The 17352-nt window shown below is 38.6% G+C and overlaps 1 long non-coding RNA gene across 1 annotated transcript in view; it reads right to left on the bottom strand.

Moving 5' to 3' along the window:
- The window catches only part of LOC130437561 (uncharacterized), a 36423-nt gene that overhangs the window by 13217 nt on the left and 5854 nt on the right, over window positions 1–17352 (bottom strand). Inside the window, exon 2 of the long non-coding RNA XR_008909198.1 lies at window positions 7587–7621. This is a non-coding gene — a long non-coding RNA (uncharacterized LOC130437561). The remainder of the gene's footprint in view (window positions 1–7586; window positions 7622–17352) is intronic.

Genomic DNA, 17352 nt, shown 5'->3' with positions numbered 1-17352 from the left:
GACATCACTGTTGAGGCACTGAGTGTGTGCATCTGAAGCTCCGCCCACTGTGCAGTGTGTTTGTTTTGGTTAGACGTTTATGTGATAAAATGCAGGAGTGTGTAAAAGGCCGCACAGGGAAACAAACACGTTTGAAACAAGACACACACTAACACACTGTTTGTGTCTCTGCTCTCAATCGCTCTGTCTGTGTCACTGAGAGCCCACCAAACACACAGACACAGACACACACACGGGTCTGTTCAATTGTGAAGTGTGACATGTCACTGTGGCGAAGTTTATTTGTGCAGTGTTTTCTGACACTTACACCATAATGCTTCTACTGCAACACACACATGCGCACACGCGTACACACATGGTTGTGTAATGGTATTTTCTGTCCACCAATCAATAGACGGCTACAGAGAGACAGAGAGAGGAATGAGTGTTTTCTGAGGGATCACAGGATAGTCAAGTTTAAGTTCATGACTTTATATTCAGATATTCTGTTTTTGACAACTTCTGATCAATAAAATCACATTTGTCATCAAGCTCTTCTGGATGATGTGTTTCTTATCTTTGTTGTTGTGATGTCACTGAACACTGAGCTCAGGTCAGATGATGGTGACGGTGACATATAAAGCTGCTCATCTGTCAAAGGGCAAACAGACGCTGTGCAGATGTTCACAGACCTTCAGTGTTCATCTTAAAATCACAGCTGTGTGTGTGTGTGTGTGTGTGTTTTGATGATCAGATCATTGATGTAATCATGTTTAACAAGCTGCCAGTAAAGAGTGAACAAAGACCTCTGACCTCAGCATCTGTCAGCACACAATACAACTCATTACTGCATGTGTGTGTACAGGTTCATCTATCATTGTGTGATTGTGTAGACTGATCCACCTGCGTTGTGCAGCCGTGTGTCCAGAGGTTCAGTAGTAATCTGCCCAACACAAGTGTGTTATTTATGTGAATGTGTGTGATTGTGTAATGATGACCCGTCACCTCGAGGTCATGACACCTGTCATATTATCAGACTGACAGCCGCTCGCTCAGTGACTCTAATTCTGTATAATTAACCCAGTTTAACTACTTCCTGTTCTGAAGAACTTAAAGAGTGCCGGTCACACACACACACGTGCGCACAATTTTACTACTGAATGCAACAATTTACATTAAAAGAAAAACCTTGGTCATTATATATTAATCTTGTCTTGTCGTTGTCTCATTGTACATACAACAACACACACAGCTGAATTCATCTACACAAACTTTTGAAAAATGAGGCACTTCAATCTTGACTAAAAATGACGAGAAGGTTTCCAGTTTCAAACATTCCTTGACTCATCCCTTTACCTCTCTCTCTCTCTCTCTCTCTCTCTCTCACACACACACACACACTTAAGAAAGTGTGTGTAAGAACACCTGGCTGCAGGTGGGAGCTGTCTCCCCCATTTAACACAACACACACCTCTACCATGTCAACCCTTGACCTTCGACCTAACCCTGCCAGACTGTGTGTGTGTGCATTTGTGTGTGTGTGCATTACAGGTGATCACACAACCTCTCAAGTTCAAAGCCACAAAGCACTCGGAAACATTTAGGGGCCACCTGTCAATCAAATCTCTGAAAGCCCCACCTCTTTTTGAGTCTCACATCATCATCTTCATCATTAAAACTGAATTATTATTACAATGAACACATTTAATACTGTAGATTTCAACATCAATGCATTCACATACCAGTGAGTGTGTGTGTGCGAGTGTGTGTGTCATCTGGAGGGTCACACCGAGGTTCCACAGAGCCCAACCCTACACTGTTCTCTCTTCTGAGATCTCAACAATAGGTCACACACACACACGCACATGCACGAACACACACACGCACAAACACGCACAAACACACACCAAGCACGAACACACACACACAAACGAACACACACACACGCACGAACACACACACACATGCACGAAGACACACACGCACAAACACACACACGCATGAACACACACGCACATGCACAAACACACACACGAATGAACACACACGCACATGCACGAAGACACACACGCACAAACACACACACGCATGAACACACATGCACAAACACACACACGCATGAACACACACGCACACGCACGAACACACACACACGCACGAACACACACGCACATGCACGAAGACACACACGCACAAACACACACACTCATGAACACACACGCACATGCACGAACACACACACGCACGAACACACACGCGCACGAACACAAACACGCAAGAAAAACACACACAAGCAACGAACACACACACGCACGAACACACACACGCACGAACACACACAAGCACGAACACACGCACGCACGAACACACAGACGCACAAACACATACACGCACGAACACACACGCACATGCACGAACACACACACACACGCATGAACACGCACTAACACACACACGCACAAACATACACACAAACACACACAAGCACGAAAACACACACGAACAAACACACACAAGCATGAACACACACACGCATGCACAAACATACATGCACGCATGCACACACACAAACACACACACATATGGACATAACTGATGACATTAAACACACTCTCTTTTTCCACGTTAAATGCGTCATTTGTAGTCATAACGTCATACTGTACACACTGTCTGTTAAATCTTTTAAACCTCAACACAACACTTCACATTATTCATCATTTTGTTCTTTTTCAAATCTTTTTTTCTCACAGGTACCCCACAGGCTCAACAATTTCTGAATTATTACCATCTATGTGGGGACATTTGGTTGAGCACACACACACACACACACACACACAAACAGGTAAAGTTAACTTCTTTTCACCATGAACATGCGGCGGGAGAAGATAAAAGGCCCAGTTTCACCTCTCATGTGTCTGTGCTGAGGGACCTGCTCTCTTTCAGGTCCTTCACGGCTTTAATTTGTGCGTCACTGCTGCCGTTGCTTTTGTAACATCTTTACACAATGCAGGTAGAATTATTCTCCTGCTCTTATTAAAAAGTGTACCAGGCGTTAAAGCTTGACAGCAGCACAAAGAAGGGAGGGAAATATTTGTGCGGGCCGCTCCGGTTTCACCTGACATTCTCCCCGCGTGCGCACACACACACACACACCTGAGCTGTTTGACTTATGCACGTGAGGTATTGTCCTCCGGCCCACCGGGAACAGAAGAGGAGGAACCATTTTATGAAAAGATGAATGAATAAATAAATAAACAACTGGAAGAAGAATTGGCGTGGGGAGAGCCCTCACCCGTGTGTTTGTGTGTGTGTGTGTCCACACAAACGCTGAATAATTCACAACATAATTGTTGGGGGTTAATTGTCTGCATGGCATTAAAGTTTGAGCGTGCTGTAAGTGTGTGTGTGTCCACTTACTGACGGTGACAGATGGGGTTTGTGTGCAGGTGTCAGGTGAGGGCTAGTCTCTTATATTCACAGAAGTCTCTCTTTCTCTCTCGGAGGGATCAGGTTTTCTCTCTGGGTGACAAAAGCACAAACCCACCTCTCTGTCTGACTCAATCTTCTCAATTATTGATGCTCGCAGAAATATCTATAGAACACAGCACATGAAACTGTAAAGGTCGTGTTCCTCAAACCCTTCCTCTACGATCTTCTGGAGTCTCGATTGAGAAATTCTCTCATCTGTAAAATCTCACATTCGAAAACACCAGACGGATGTTTATAAAACGACAAAAATAATGTGACTCTGTTTTCTGTTTTCTTTCGGCTTGACTCATAAGAAGACACATCATAACTCTCACATGATTGACTGATCTCATCTGTAGCACTTACACGACTCCATCTTTGTGATTCAACCGTTAGCATTCCCACACACACGAGCAGAAGAGAAACATTCTGCAATTTAACTTTCATAAACATTTTGATAAGAAATCACAAAAACCTCACAAAATACAATTTCAATTCCAAACCGAGCACTAGAAACGCTGATGTTTCTTGATGAAAGTCTTCCTGCTGTTTAGAAATTTAAACAAACTTTCTCAAACTTTTTCTTATTAATCTTCACGTTAAATCATTCTGTTGTCGTGTCATGTCCTCCTTGCGGTCTTAGAATTTAATTATAACAAACTGACACATACAAATATCTTTACTCAAGTGCGTCTGTACAAAATATCACTTTTATATGTATTCTATGTATTTATATATGAAGAATTTGGTTCCAAAATGAGATAACTCCGTTTCAAAAGAAAATGTTTTAATGTTTTTTATTAAGTTTTTATTGTGTTAGTTAGCTTTATTTTTGGAGTTATTATGTCTTAAATCAAAACAAACCAACTGCAGTTTGATTGATATTACAGTAATTGGAATGCACAGTAAAAAACTTTATTCTTTTATTTATTGTAACAATCAAGTGGGACTCGACTCTGACTCATGAATAATACAGTCGAATTCCATCTGATCTGTGTCATAAAACATTCTGATCAATGTCAGTTCAGAGCTGATAGTCTGTGACTTCCTGAACAGGAAGATTCCTTCAATAAATACTGTGTGTGATTATCAAGAAAAACATCTAGAACATTATCTAGAACTAAAGTCCAACAGTCAAGAGTGATGTACATCACATTAAAGATCAAAGTGTGATCGGGTGAAGATGATTTGAATGTTTAAGCACTGTTAATGTTTGTTGGTTATCAGGATTGACGCTCAGTGTTCCCGTTTAAAGCAGACTGAACTCATTCATGAAACTAAACAAATGTCACCGCAAATATATTTATTTTTCTCAAGCGTGCTGCACTCCAAACTAACAGTGTGTTCTCATTCATTAATGCAGCGGTTAATGAGCGGCTCGGGTCAGGAGGAGTTAAGTTAAAATAACATCATTAGTTTGCACTCTTAATCACTCCTGCTGCCATTAGTGTAAAGAACAAACTCTTGATTCAGAACGCACAAACAACCCAAACACAACATTAACTCAACACACACACACACGTAATTGTCTGGCAAAATAACGTGCACACTCAAAGCAGTGAGTGTGTGTGTGTGTGTGGCAGAGAAACACCTGTTCTAGCTCTTAATGAAGTGGAATACCCTGCAGGCCTGTCGACTATTTACATTTATGCATTTGGCAGACGCTTTTATCCAAGGTGACTTACATTGCTTTATCCTATACATTTAAACTTAGGTATGTGCAATCCCCTGGGATCAAACCCACAACCTTTTAAAAATGTATTTTATTATTATATATTCTGACAAAACATCAGCAAGGCAGCAAGGGTCACACTTTCATTCTCACTGTGCTGCTGAATAAACCAGAAAACTGATCAGAAACTGATCCTTCCAACCCAATCGTCTCATTCTAAGAACAGCATTAGTGTGTGTGTGTGTAGGTGTGTGTGTGCGTGTGTGTGTCTGTGTGTATGCGTGTACGTGTGAAATGACATCTTTGCTCTGTTGCACATGATGGATGTGCTGACCTAAGCACTGACATGACCTGACAGCACATACACACACACACAAACGCACATTAACACACAACCACACATTTACATACAGTAACTGTAGTAGAGTAGGCCGGGCGAGACCGTGGTTCGAGTCCGGTGAGTAATTGTGAATAAGCGCCAGCTGTGCGCACACCGGCCTCGAATCACGTAGGAGATAGGGAGCATATAAAAGGAACGAGCGACCGGACCGTCGAAGAGAGAGGACCGGGCCCGAACTTGTGTTAAGTTTATATTTATGTTCTTGTGTTTTGTATTTATGTTTTGTTCGCCCGCGGTCGGCCGTGAGGGGCCGCCGGCTTTTGTTATTTCTGTTATTAAATGTTTAAATGTTTGCCGGTTCCCGCCTCCTTCCTTCCATGTCTTGAATCTTAGTACAGTAACATTTTGCACTTGCTAAAACCAATATTCAAAATAATTGTTTAAAAAGCACGCAATATCGATTTAAAGAAGTTAAAAGTAAGCACTAGAAACTAAATTTCCATGAACCCCGATCTTTCATACACACACACAGGTGTATAGTCCTCTACCTCACTCATACACATGAAATTTCACAGACCGATAACAAATGAGAACACATTCATATCTCAACTGTTTCTCACATCAATGAGATGAAGAGAGAGCGAGACTCAGGTGACGGAGCGATTTTCACACTTCAAATCGTGGATATCTCAGCTTCATCTCAAACAGAGCTCAGACTAGCCACAACACATTCTTTTGTCTAATTTGACTAATTTATCTAGAAATGTTAGGACACACATCCAACACAACATTGATCCTTAAAATGACAGTAAATCCTGTATGTAGCCCACTGAAGTTCAATGATATGACAGAACATTCTGTAACAGAAAACTGAACAAGAACCAGTGTTGGGTGTGACTAGTTACTCTTATTTTATTTAATGAAAGATACTTCTGATGTAATTCAACTAAATACTGTGTGTAATATAAGTGTGTGCAATAGTGGAATTGATATCAAAATTCGAAGTCGAACATTAAAATCCCTCCTTTAATCTATAATTCTCACATTTGTAATTCTTTGGTCGGTTAAAAATACTACATTATATTGTTTAATATTATTGACTTGAATGAATTAAAGGAGCTGTCTCATGTCCTTGAATCACTGAACTAATCAAGGTTGATGTTGGATATAGAAAGTAATCAGTAATAAGTAAATTAAATACTTTTTGGAGAGAGTCATTTGTTCAGTAATCTAATCACGCTATTGAATTTGTAACTAGTAATTCATTACTTTTTTTCTTACCCAACACTGACAAGAACAAAAGTAAATTAGGTTTTTTTATCTCTGGAGAAATGAATGATGGCTGATTGACTTCTTTGGAAACAATAAAGAGTACAAAACTAAAGACGACATTTTCTACTAACTGAGAACTGTGAAAGAGCAACTTTAGAGCCATGAAACGGTGCTCAGGGTTAGGTCAGACAAACCAGCTATTGTACCAGCCAAACTTCAGGAACATGAAATCACAATAAAACAGACGTGTGTGTGTGTGTGTGTGTAGGCAATGTGGCCTGTGTCACGGCACTCAGTGGAAAAATACAACACGCTTAAACACTCCAATAGTGAAGCTTCCCAGCGCCAGCACACGATCACACACAACGTCATGTTCAGTCCTTCTAAATCTCTCTTTCTCTTTCAGCAGCTGAAGTGTACAAGCTTTCTGGCTCCCATCAGAAGAAAAACAAATCTTAAATCAAACTCAGCCAATCAGCACGGCTGTCCACTTACAAGGGTCTTTAGGGCAAACATTACTGTAGCACTGCTTCAACTTCACGCAGACAGTGAAAAGAGCCAATGTCATCTGGACGTTTGTGAAACCGACTACCAGCACCTATTTTGGCTGGTGGGAGCCGCGCTGTTGGGGGCCGTCTGGAGTCAAACGTTTATCCAGAACTCATGTTTGTCATTGCTGTCAAACGTCTCATTAAGCATGTTGTCATTTTAAAACCTTTAGAAAAGGACACGCATGAAGAATACACCCAGATTTGACATTGCTGGACTAAACTGCACCTCGCACACAAACAACTGCAAGAACATCTTAAGAAACCCCCCAAAAACTTGTGTGATGAAGTTTATATGTTGACTTACCAGAGTTTGAGGACTGCACGCAGAGTTTCCTTATTCTACAAGAAAAAAACATTTCAATGTTATAAAGCACAGGTCAAAGGTTAAACAAGAGAAATGTGTTTTTATTCCGGAACAGTTCAACACTAAACAAATGCATTAAATAACGTCACAATAAAGAACATGATTTGTTAAAATAAAGGTAAAGCGAAAGATTATTTCTAAAACAAAACACTTTTTTTAATAATGAAAGAATGTTTTATAGATTTTCAAAATAAGCAGAGAAGTTTGCAGATGTCAAGCGTCAGTGAAACATTCACAGGACTCCTATAGTATTGATGAACTCTGTAGAGGACTTCACTCAATACATATTAAACACACGGTCATTGATATGTTTCCGACGCAATGTGACGTCATAAACGTGCAGAATCAGCGCTTCACGCAGGTTGTTGCTAAGGGATACAGCCTTAGCCGGAAGTGATTCAAAATCTCGACATAAAATTACAATAAATTGCTTTAGCTAACTCCTGCACCGAAACCAACCCTTTACCTCACCTTACAATAACAATAGTAATTGACTGTTGTCAGTGTGACAAAAATGATGCTGAATTGAAGTGCGCATGCCCAGTGGATGTAGCTTTATCCCCCTTTTTGTTTTAGCTGTATCCCTTTTAGCCATAACGCTTCACGCAGCAAACAACAAACAAATCTGTAAGAATGCTTTTCTTTACGTGCAACTCAACGCGCTGCGCATGCGCACTGAACCCACCGACAGAGGACGCGGTAGCGCAGTTTATGAAATTATATCTGTTTGATTTGTGAGTGCGTTTTCTAATTCTTTTTGCAGGAATTATTAAACGATCAATGCGACAAAAAGTCGCTCTAAAAAGAGAAGTTAATTCTCTGGAAAACATGACAAGATCATACCTTTTTGCTTTGATATTTTCATATTTGATATTTTTAGACATTTTAAAGTATGTCCTGTGAATTGGACCGTGAGGTCATACATCAGCTGTAAATATACTGCACTGCACTAATGAAGTTATAATACTATAGATGATTGATGTATTCACATAGATAAATGTAACTGTCATTTGTTTCTGGCAAAATTTTTGAAACCAATTTTAAGACATAAGACAGAAAATAATCAGACAAAATGAAAATTTCTAGATTGCATGAATTAAAATCAGTATTATAATATTATGAAGTGTACTATGAGAGAAGTTTTGGTTATTCACAAAGAAGCAAACAACAAAGGAAGTAAGCAGAAAGAAACCCTTTGTAATTCATCATATATATATATATACAGGCATCATGAGAAGTGACACCAATGAGACTTCCAAACTATTTTGAACAAAAGGTGTTTTTATTGGGCGGGTGTTAAAAGTGTCGTTCTGATTGGCTGCTGTCCAGCAGGAGCATTAGCAATGAGAGGCACTTGAGCATCTCTGTATCAATAACAGACAAAACAATGAGAGACAGAGACAAAGAGTCAAAGATCCTGAAAGAGAGGGAGAGAAAGAGGGCGAGCAAGAGAGATTAATGTGCTGTAATCTACCCATCTGTGTTATACTGTGTGTGTGTGTGTGTGTGTGTGTGTGTGTGTTATTAATGACAGTCAGCCTGCGGTCACATTCAATAGGAGCATCTCTATGACACACAATGAGATGAACCCTCATATGACCATTAAAACCTCATCCCTCACACACACACTCACGCACACACACGCAGACACACTCACTCGCGCACATACACTCACACGCGCACACACACGCTCGCGCATGCGCACACACACACAGGAGCTCTTCAGCTGTATAAGGTGATGCACAAAATTAAAAATGAAAGTAACAATAACGATAATAGAAAAGTACATGAATAAGAAACAATAAAAGTGATGACAAAACTAAAACCAAAATATTATAATAATATATAGAATGTTAATGTATGTAGCATGCAGTTATGAATGGTTACAGTACGACATTGAGCTCATTGCTCGCTCACACTTAATTGTGTCACACACAGACACTGTAGAGTTTAATATAGCAGCAGCAGCAGCGCATTACTGAGGAATGTCTGGAGACTCAACTCATGTAACTACTGTAATGATTTATACAGAAATCAGTTTCAATTCAACAGTTCTGTCTTCATTTATTCACTCTCATGTGTTTGTAAATCTGTATGCAAGCCTTTCTTCAGCAAAACACAAAAGAAGATATTTTGAGAAAGGTCTCCGTTTTGTGTAGGGATGCACAATAAATTATCGTCTATATCGGTCAATAAATGGTAATTTTGAGCGTTATCGTTCTAAAATAAAATGTAGGCCGATAAATTATGAATCATTTTCTCTGGTTAAATCACTTCAGCAGCACAACTCACAGTTAAAACCCAGTAAAATACTGTCGATATGTCATGACCATTCACCTATTATAAGCTAAACATTGTTATTTAGGTACAGTATGTAGATATTTATGAATGTGTAAATTATAGGAACAAAATCAAAAGTCTGTCTTGACACCTGTTAGACATGTGCCTATTAAAACTCTTTTCTGGGTTGCTCTGAAAGAACTTCTATCATTTGTTTATTAAATAAACATACCAGAAAAGTTTAAAAGTTAAAGAATCAAGTTTAAAGTAGGCTTGGTACATGATTTTCTGGGAAAGAGAGAACGAACGGTTCCCTTGTTTTCTGCAGTCAATGTTTTCAAATAAAAGCAGCTGTTCACTTTTTGCCTTTTGTTTCAGTCTCAGAAGATGTGATATTAATATTTTAGATACTGTATTTCGGCCAATATATCGGTTATCGGCTTCCAGTGCTTGCCATTATCTGCCAAAATGTACAAGTCGTTTATTAAAATTAAAACTTTAAAAATGTCTTTATGGGAAAATGTAACTAAAGAAAATATTTTTTTTGCCTCAAAATAAATTTAAATAAATTTAAAACACTACAATAAAACTAAAATTAATTAATATTATATAGCATCATAAACAATAGACTAACGAATTATGAAAGACAAAAGCATTTACAAAAATTGACAAATCTTTAACCAAAATTCAAAGAATTTAATTTTATTTAAAATATTAATAAAACTAAAATCAAAACTATAATAACTCTGCGGTGCATCCCTAGCTTTGTGTTCATAAAATGGACGTCAATGGCGTTCAGTGTTGTTTGACCATCGATATTCTTCAAAATATCTTCTTCTGTGTTCTGCAGAGGAAAGAAACTACAGGTTTGAGGGAGAGTAAACAAAGACACTTTTATGAGGGTTTTTAGGCCGCTGTACATTCTGCTTTTGGATGAAATGGTCTCAAACTATAAATACAGCGTTTAGATGGACCACATCCTCTCGTCTAACTGAAGAAACCACTAAAGCAGGACCCTGAGCGACACAAACCTAGAGAGCAGTGATGGGTAATCCACCCGTCTGGCACGCTGCAGGTGGAAACAAAAGAACAGAGGGACACATGACGGCTGGAAGCCATTCCGCTCGCTCGCTCTCACTCTGGTTCGCCCGTCATCTATCTCTCTCTCAATCTTGCTGACCTTGGCGTCAGCTCCACGCCCTCTTCCCGACTCGGCCCGTGTGGGGTTCTTACTGTCATCACCCTGTTCCAGCCCAGAACAAAATAAGCACACGGAGAGAGAAAAGCGCAGGGAAAGGAGTATTACCAGATGGCTTTAAGCATATAAGCATTTCAGCGCAAACAGCCCGGCGCTCTTCAAGCGTCTTAAACTGTCTCACAGCTCCAGTTGGCCCGTCTCGCCCCGGCGCTACCCCCGATTCTGTTTCGCCGTACACGCACACCCGTCTGACCACCCAAAGGCACATTAATACGGCCGGCATTTATTTTCACTGCTTTAACAATCTTCCTGCTTCCTCGGCCGGGCGGCGTACGGTCCCGTTTCAGGGTTGAGTTGGAATGATGAGTCCAGGGGCCACAACGTCTCCTCTGTGCTTTGTGTGAGAGGCTTCCAGAGAAGAACCCTAAAACCTTCCACTGTATAAAGGTCGAGGTGCTCGAGTTACAGGTCAACGTACACATGCACGCGCACACAGTTAATGTCACTATTAATGTCTGACATCACTCTGAAAACACTCATAAAACAGACAGAGAGAGAGAGAGAAAACGTCCCTTATTCACTATAATCACTTATTCTTCACATGGAGTCGTGCACACGTGGGTCACCTCAACGAGCCCATTCACTGCTTCACTTAAACATCTCCAATAAAGTCATTGAAGCTCATTACACACTAATTGTAGGTTTTACAGCTTCAGTGCTGCTCATCTCTGACCTGCAGTTACGACCCGAGAAAAACATCTGTGAAACAACATATTCTACCCATATAATCACCCATGTGACGTAACATGTGTAGCGAAGATGTGTTGTGTGTTATAAGAGTGTGTTGTGTGTTATAAGAGTGTGTTGTGTGTTATAAGAGTGTGTTGTGTGTTATAAGAGTGTGTTGTGTGTTATAAGAGTGTGTCGTGTGTTATAAGAGTGTGTCGTGTGTTATAAGAGTGTGTCGTGTGTTATAAGAGTGTGTCGTGTGTTATAAGAGTGTGTCGTGTGTTATAAGAGTGTGTTGTGTGTTATAAGAGTGTGTTGTGTGTTATAAGAGTGTGTTGTGTGTTATAAGAGTGTGTTGTGTGTTATAAGAGTGTGTTGTGTGTTATAAGAGTGTGTCGTGTGTTATAAGAGTGTGTTGTGTGTTATAAGAGTGTGTTGTGTGTTATAAGAGTGTGTCGTGTGTTATAAGAGTTAAGATGTGTTGTGTGTTATAAGAGTGTGTTGTGTGTTATAAGTGTGTGTTGTGTGTTATAAGTGTGTGTTGTGTGTTATAAGAGTGTGTTGTGTGTTATAAGAGTGTGTTGTGTGTTATAAGAGTTAAGATGTGTTGTGTGTTATAAGAGTGTGTTGTGTGTTATAAGTGTGTGTTGTGTGTTATAAGTGTGTGTTGTGTGTTATAAGAGTGTGTTGTGTGTTATAAGAGTGTGTTGTGTGTTATAAGAGTTAAGATGTGTTGTGTGTTATAAGAGTGTGTTGTGTGTTATAAGAGTGTGTTGTGTGTTATAAGAGTGTGTTGTGTGTTATAAGAGTGTGTTGTGTGTTATAAGAGTGTGTTGTGTGTTATAAGAGTGTGTTGTGTGTTATAAGAGTGTGTTGTGTGTTATAAGAGTGTGTCGTGTGTTATAAGAGTGTGTCGTGTGTTATAAGAGTGTGTCGTGTGTTATAAGAGTGTGTCGTGTGTTATAAGAGTGTGTCGTGTGTTATAAGAGTGTGTCGTGTGTTATAAGAGTGTGTCGTGTGTTATAAGAGTGTGTCGTGTGTTATAAGAGTGTGTCGTGTGTTATAAGAGTGTGTCGTGTGTTATAAGAGTGTGTCGTGTGTTATAAGAGTGTGTCGTGTGTTATAAGAGTGTGTCGTGTGTTATAAGAGTGTGTTGTGTGTTATAAGAGTGTGTTGTGTGTTATAAGAGTGTGTTGTGTGTTATAAGAGTGTGTTGTGTTATAAGAGTTAAGATGTGTTGTGTGTTATAAGAGTTAAGATGTGTTGTGTGTTATAAGAGTGTGTTGTGTGTTATAAGAGTGTGTTGTGTGTTATAAGAGTGTGTTGTGTGTTATAAGAGTGTGTTGTGTGTTATAAGAGTGTGTTGTGTTATAAGAGTTAAGATGTGTTGTGTGTTATAAGAGTTAAGATGTGTTGTGTGTTATAAGAGTGTGTTGTGTGTTATAAGAGTGTGTTGTGTGTTATAAGAGTGTGTTGTGTGTTATAAGAGTGTTTTGTGTGTTATAAGAGTGTGTTGTGTGTTATAAGAGTGTGTTGTGTGTTATAAGAGTGTGTTGTGTGTTATAAGAGTGTGTTGTGTGTTATAAGAGTGTGTTGTGTGTTATAAGAGTGTGTTGTGTGTTATAAGAGTGTGTTGTGTGTTATAAGAGTGTGTTGTGTGTTATAAGAGTGTGTCGTGTGTTATAAGAGTGTGTCGTGTGTTATAAGAGTGTGTTGTGTGTTATAAGAGTGTGTCGTGTGTTATAAGAGTGTGTCGTGTGTTATAAGAGTGTGTTGTGTGTTATAAGAGTGTGTTGTGTGTTATAAGAGTGTGTTGTGTGTTATAAGAGTGTGTTGTGTGTTATAAGAGTGTGTTGTGTGTTATAAGAGTGTGTTGTGTGTTATAAGAGTGTGTCGTGTGTTATAAGAGTGTGTTGTGTGTTATAAGAGTGTGTTGTGTGTTATAAGAGTGTGTCGTGTGTTATAAGAGTTAAGATGTGTTGTGTGTTATAAGAGTGTGTTGTGTGTTATAAGTGTGTGTTGTGTGTTATAAGTGTGTGTTGTGTGTTATAAGAGTGTGTTGTGTGTTATAAGAGTGTGTTGTGTGTTATAAGAGTTAAGATGTGTTGTGTGTTATAAGAGTGTGTTGTGTGTTATAAGTGTGTGTTGTGTGTTATAAGTGTGTGTTGTGTGTTATAAGAGTGTGTTGTGTGTTATAAGAGTGTGTTGTGTGTTATAAGAGTTAAGATGTGTTGTGTGTTATAAGAGTGTGTTGTGTGTTATAAGAGTGTGTTGTGTGTTATAAGAGTGTGTTGTGTGTTATAAGAGTGTGTTGTGTGTTATAAGAGTGTGTTGTGTGTTATAAGAGTGTGTTGTGTGTTATAAGAGTGTGTTGTGTGTTATAAGAGTGTGTCGTGTGTTATAAGAGTGTGTCGTGTGTTATAAGAGTGTGTCGTGTGTTATAAGAGTGTGTCGTGTGTTATAAGAGTGTGTCGTGTGTTATAAGAGTGTGTCGTGTGTTATAAGAGTGTGTCGTGTGTTATAAGAGTGTGTCGTGTGTTATAAGAGTGTGTCGTGTGTTATAAGAGTGTGTCGTGTGTTATAAGAGTGTGTCGTGTGTTATAAGAGTGTGTTGTGTGTTATAAGAGTGTGTCGTGTGTTATAAGAGTGTGTTGTGTGTTATAAGAGTGTGTTGTGTGTTATAAGAGTGTGTTGTGTGTTATAAGAGTGTGTTGTGTTATAAGAGTTAAGATGTGTTGTGTGTTATAAGAGTTAAGATGTGTTGTGTGTTATAAGAGTGTGTTGTGTGTTATAAGAGTGTGTTGTGTGTTATAAGAGTGTGTTGTGTGTTATAAGAGTGTGTTGTGTGTTATAAGAGTGTGTTGTGTTATAAGAGTTAAGATGTGTTGTGTGTTATAAGAGTTAAGATGTGTTGTGTGTTATAAGAGTGTGTTGTGTGTTATAAGAGTGTGTTGTGTGTTATAAGAGTGTGTTGTGTGTTATAAGAGTGTTTTGTGTGTTATAAGAGTGTGTTGTGTGTTATAAGAGTGTGTTGTGTGTTATAAGAGTGTGTTGTGTGTTATAAGAGTGTGTTGTGTGTTATAAGAGTGTGTTGTGTGTTATAAGAGTGTGTTGTGTGTTATAAGAGTGTGTTGTGTGTTATAAGAGTGTGTTGTGTGTTATAAGAGTGTGTTGTGTGTTATAAGAGTGTGTTGTGTGTTATAAGAGTGTGTTGTGTTATAAGAGTTAAGATGTGTTGTGTGTTATAAGAGTTAAGATGTGTTGTGTGTTATAAGAGTGTGTTGTGTGTTATAAGAGTGTGCTGTGTGTTATAAGAGTGTGTTGTGTGTTATAAGAGTGTGTTGTGTGTTATAAGAGTGTGTTGTGTGTTATAAGAGTGTGTTGTGTGTTATAAGAGTGTGTTGTGTGTTATAAGAGTGTGTTGTGTGTTATAAGAGTGTGTTGTGTGTTATAAGAGTGTGTTGTGTGTTATAAGAGTGTGTTGTGTGTTATAAGAGTGTGTCGTGTGTTATAAGAGTTAAGATGTGTTGTGTGTTATAAGAGTTAAGATGTGTTGTGTGTTATAAGAGTTAAGATGTGTTGTGTGTTATAAGAGTGTGTTGTGTGTTATAAGAGTGTGTTGTGTGTTATAAGAGTGTGTTGTGTGTTATAAGAGTGTGTTGTGTGTTATAAGAGTGTGTTGTGTGTTATAAGAGTGTGTTGTGTGTTATAAGAGTGTGTTGTGTGTTATAAGAGTGTGTTGTGTGTTATAAGAGTGTGTTGTGTGTTATAAGAGTGTGTTGTGTGTTATAAGAGTGTGTTGTGTGTTATAAGAGTGTGTTGTGTTATAAGAGTTAAGATGTGTTGTGTGTTATAAGAGTTAAGATGTGTTGTGTGTTATAAGAGTGTGTTGTGTGTTATAAGAGTGTGCTGTGTGTTATAAGAGTGTGTTGTGTGTTATAAGAGTGTGTTGTGTGTTATAAGAGTGTGTTGTGTGTTATAAGAGTGTGTTGTGTGTTATAAGAGTGTGTTGTGTGTTATAAGAGTGTGTTGTGTGTTATAAGAGTGTGTTGTGTGTTATAAGAGTGTGTTGTGTGTTATAAGAGTGTGTCGTGTGTTATAAGAGTGTGTCGTGTGTTATAAGAGTGTGTTGTGTGTTATAAGAGTGTGTTGTGTGTTATAAGAGTGTGTCGTGTGTTATAAGAGTGTGTTGTGTGTTATAAGAGTGTGTTGTGTGTTATAAGAGTGTGTTGTGTGTTATAAGAGTGTGTTGTGTGTTATAAGAGTGTGTCGTGTGTTATAAGAGTGTGTCGTGTGTTATAAGAGTGTGTTGTGTGTTATAAGAGTGTGTCGTGTGTTATAAGAGTTAAGATGTGTTGTGTGTTATAAGAGTGTGTTGTGTGTTATAAGTGTGTGTTGTGTGTTATAAGTGTGTGTTGTGTGTTATAAGAGTGTGTTGTGTGTTATAAGAGTGTGTTGTGTGTTATAAGAGTTAAGATGTGTTGTGTGTTATAAGAGTGTGTTGTGTGTTATAAGTGTGTGTTGTGTGTTATAAGTGTGTGTTGTGTGTTATAAGAGTGTGTTGTGTGTTATAAGAGTGTGTTGTGTGTTATAAGAGTTAAGATGTGTTGTGTGTTATAAGAGTGTGTTGTGTGTTATAAGTGTGTGTTGTGTGTTATAAGTGTGTGTTGTGTGTTATAAGAGTGTGTTGTGTGTTATAAGAGTGTGTTGTGTGTTATAAGAGTTAAGATGTGTTGTGTGTTATAAGAGTGTGTTGTGTGTTATAAGAGTGTGTTGTGTGTTATAAGAGTGTGTTGTGTGTTATAAGAGTGTGTTGTGTGTTATAAGAGTGTGTTGTGTGTTATAAGAGTGTGTTGTGTGTTATAAGAGTGTGTCGTGTGTTATAAGAGTGTGTGTGTTATAAGAGTGTGTTGTGTGTTATAAGAGTGTGTTGTGTGTTATAAGAGTGTGTTGTGTGTTATAAGAGTGTGTTGTGTGTTATAAGAGTGTGTTGTGTGTTATAAGAGTGTGTTGTGTGTTATAAGAGTGTGTCGTGTGTTATAAGAGTGTGTTGTGTGTTATAAGTGTGTGTTGTGTGTTATAAGTGTGTGTTGTGTGTTATAAGAGTGTGTTGTGTGTTATAAGAGTGTGTTGTGTGTTATAAGAGTTAAGATGTGTTGTGTGTTATAAGAGTGTGTTGTGTGTTATAAGAGTGTGTTGTGTGTTATAAGAGTGTGTTGTGTGTTATAAGAGTGTGTTGTGTGTTATAAGAGTGTGTTGTGTGTTATAAGAGTGTGTCGTGTGTTATAAGAGTGTGTCGTGTGTTATAAGAGTGTGTCGTGTGTTATAAGAGTGTGTCGTGTGTTATAAGAGTGTGTCGTGTGTTATAAGAGTGTGTCGTGTGTTATAAGAGTGTGTTGTGTGTTATAAGAGTGTGTTGTGTGTTATAAGAGTGTGTTGTGTGTTATAAGAGTGTGTTGTGTGTTATAAGAGTGTGTTGTGTGTTATAAGAGTGTGTTG

The sequence above is a fragment of the Triplophysa dalaica genome, chromosome 16 (assembly GCF_015846415.1).
Source record: "Triplophysa dalaica isolate WHDGS20190420 chromosome 16, ASM1584641v1, whole genome shotgun sequence".
NCBI lineage: Eukaryota > Metazoa > Chordata > Actinopteri > Cypriniformes > Nemacheilidae > Triplophysa > Triplophysa dalaica.
The sequence above is the reverse complement of the archived record's forward strand: the minus strand, read 5'-3'. Positions and strand labels throughout refer to the sequence as shown.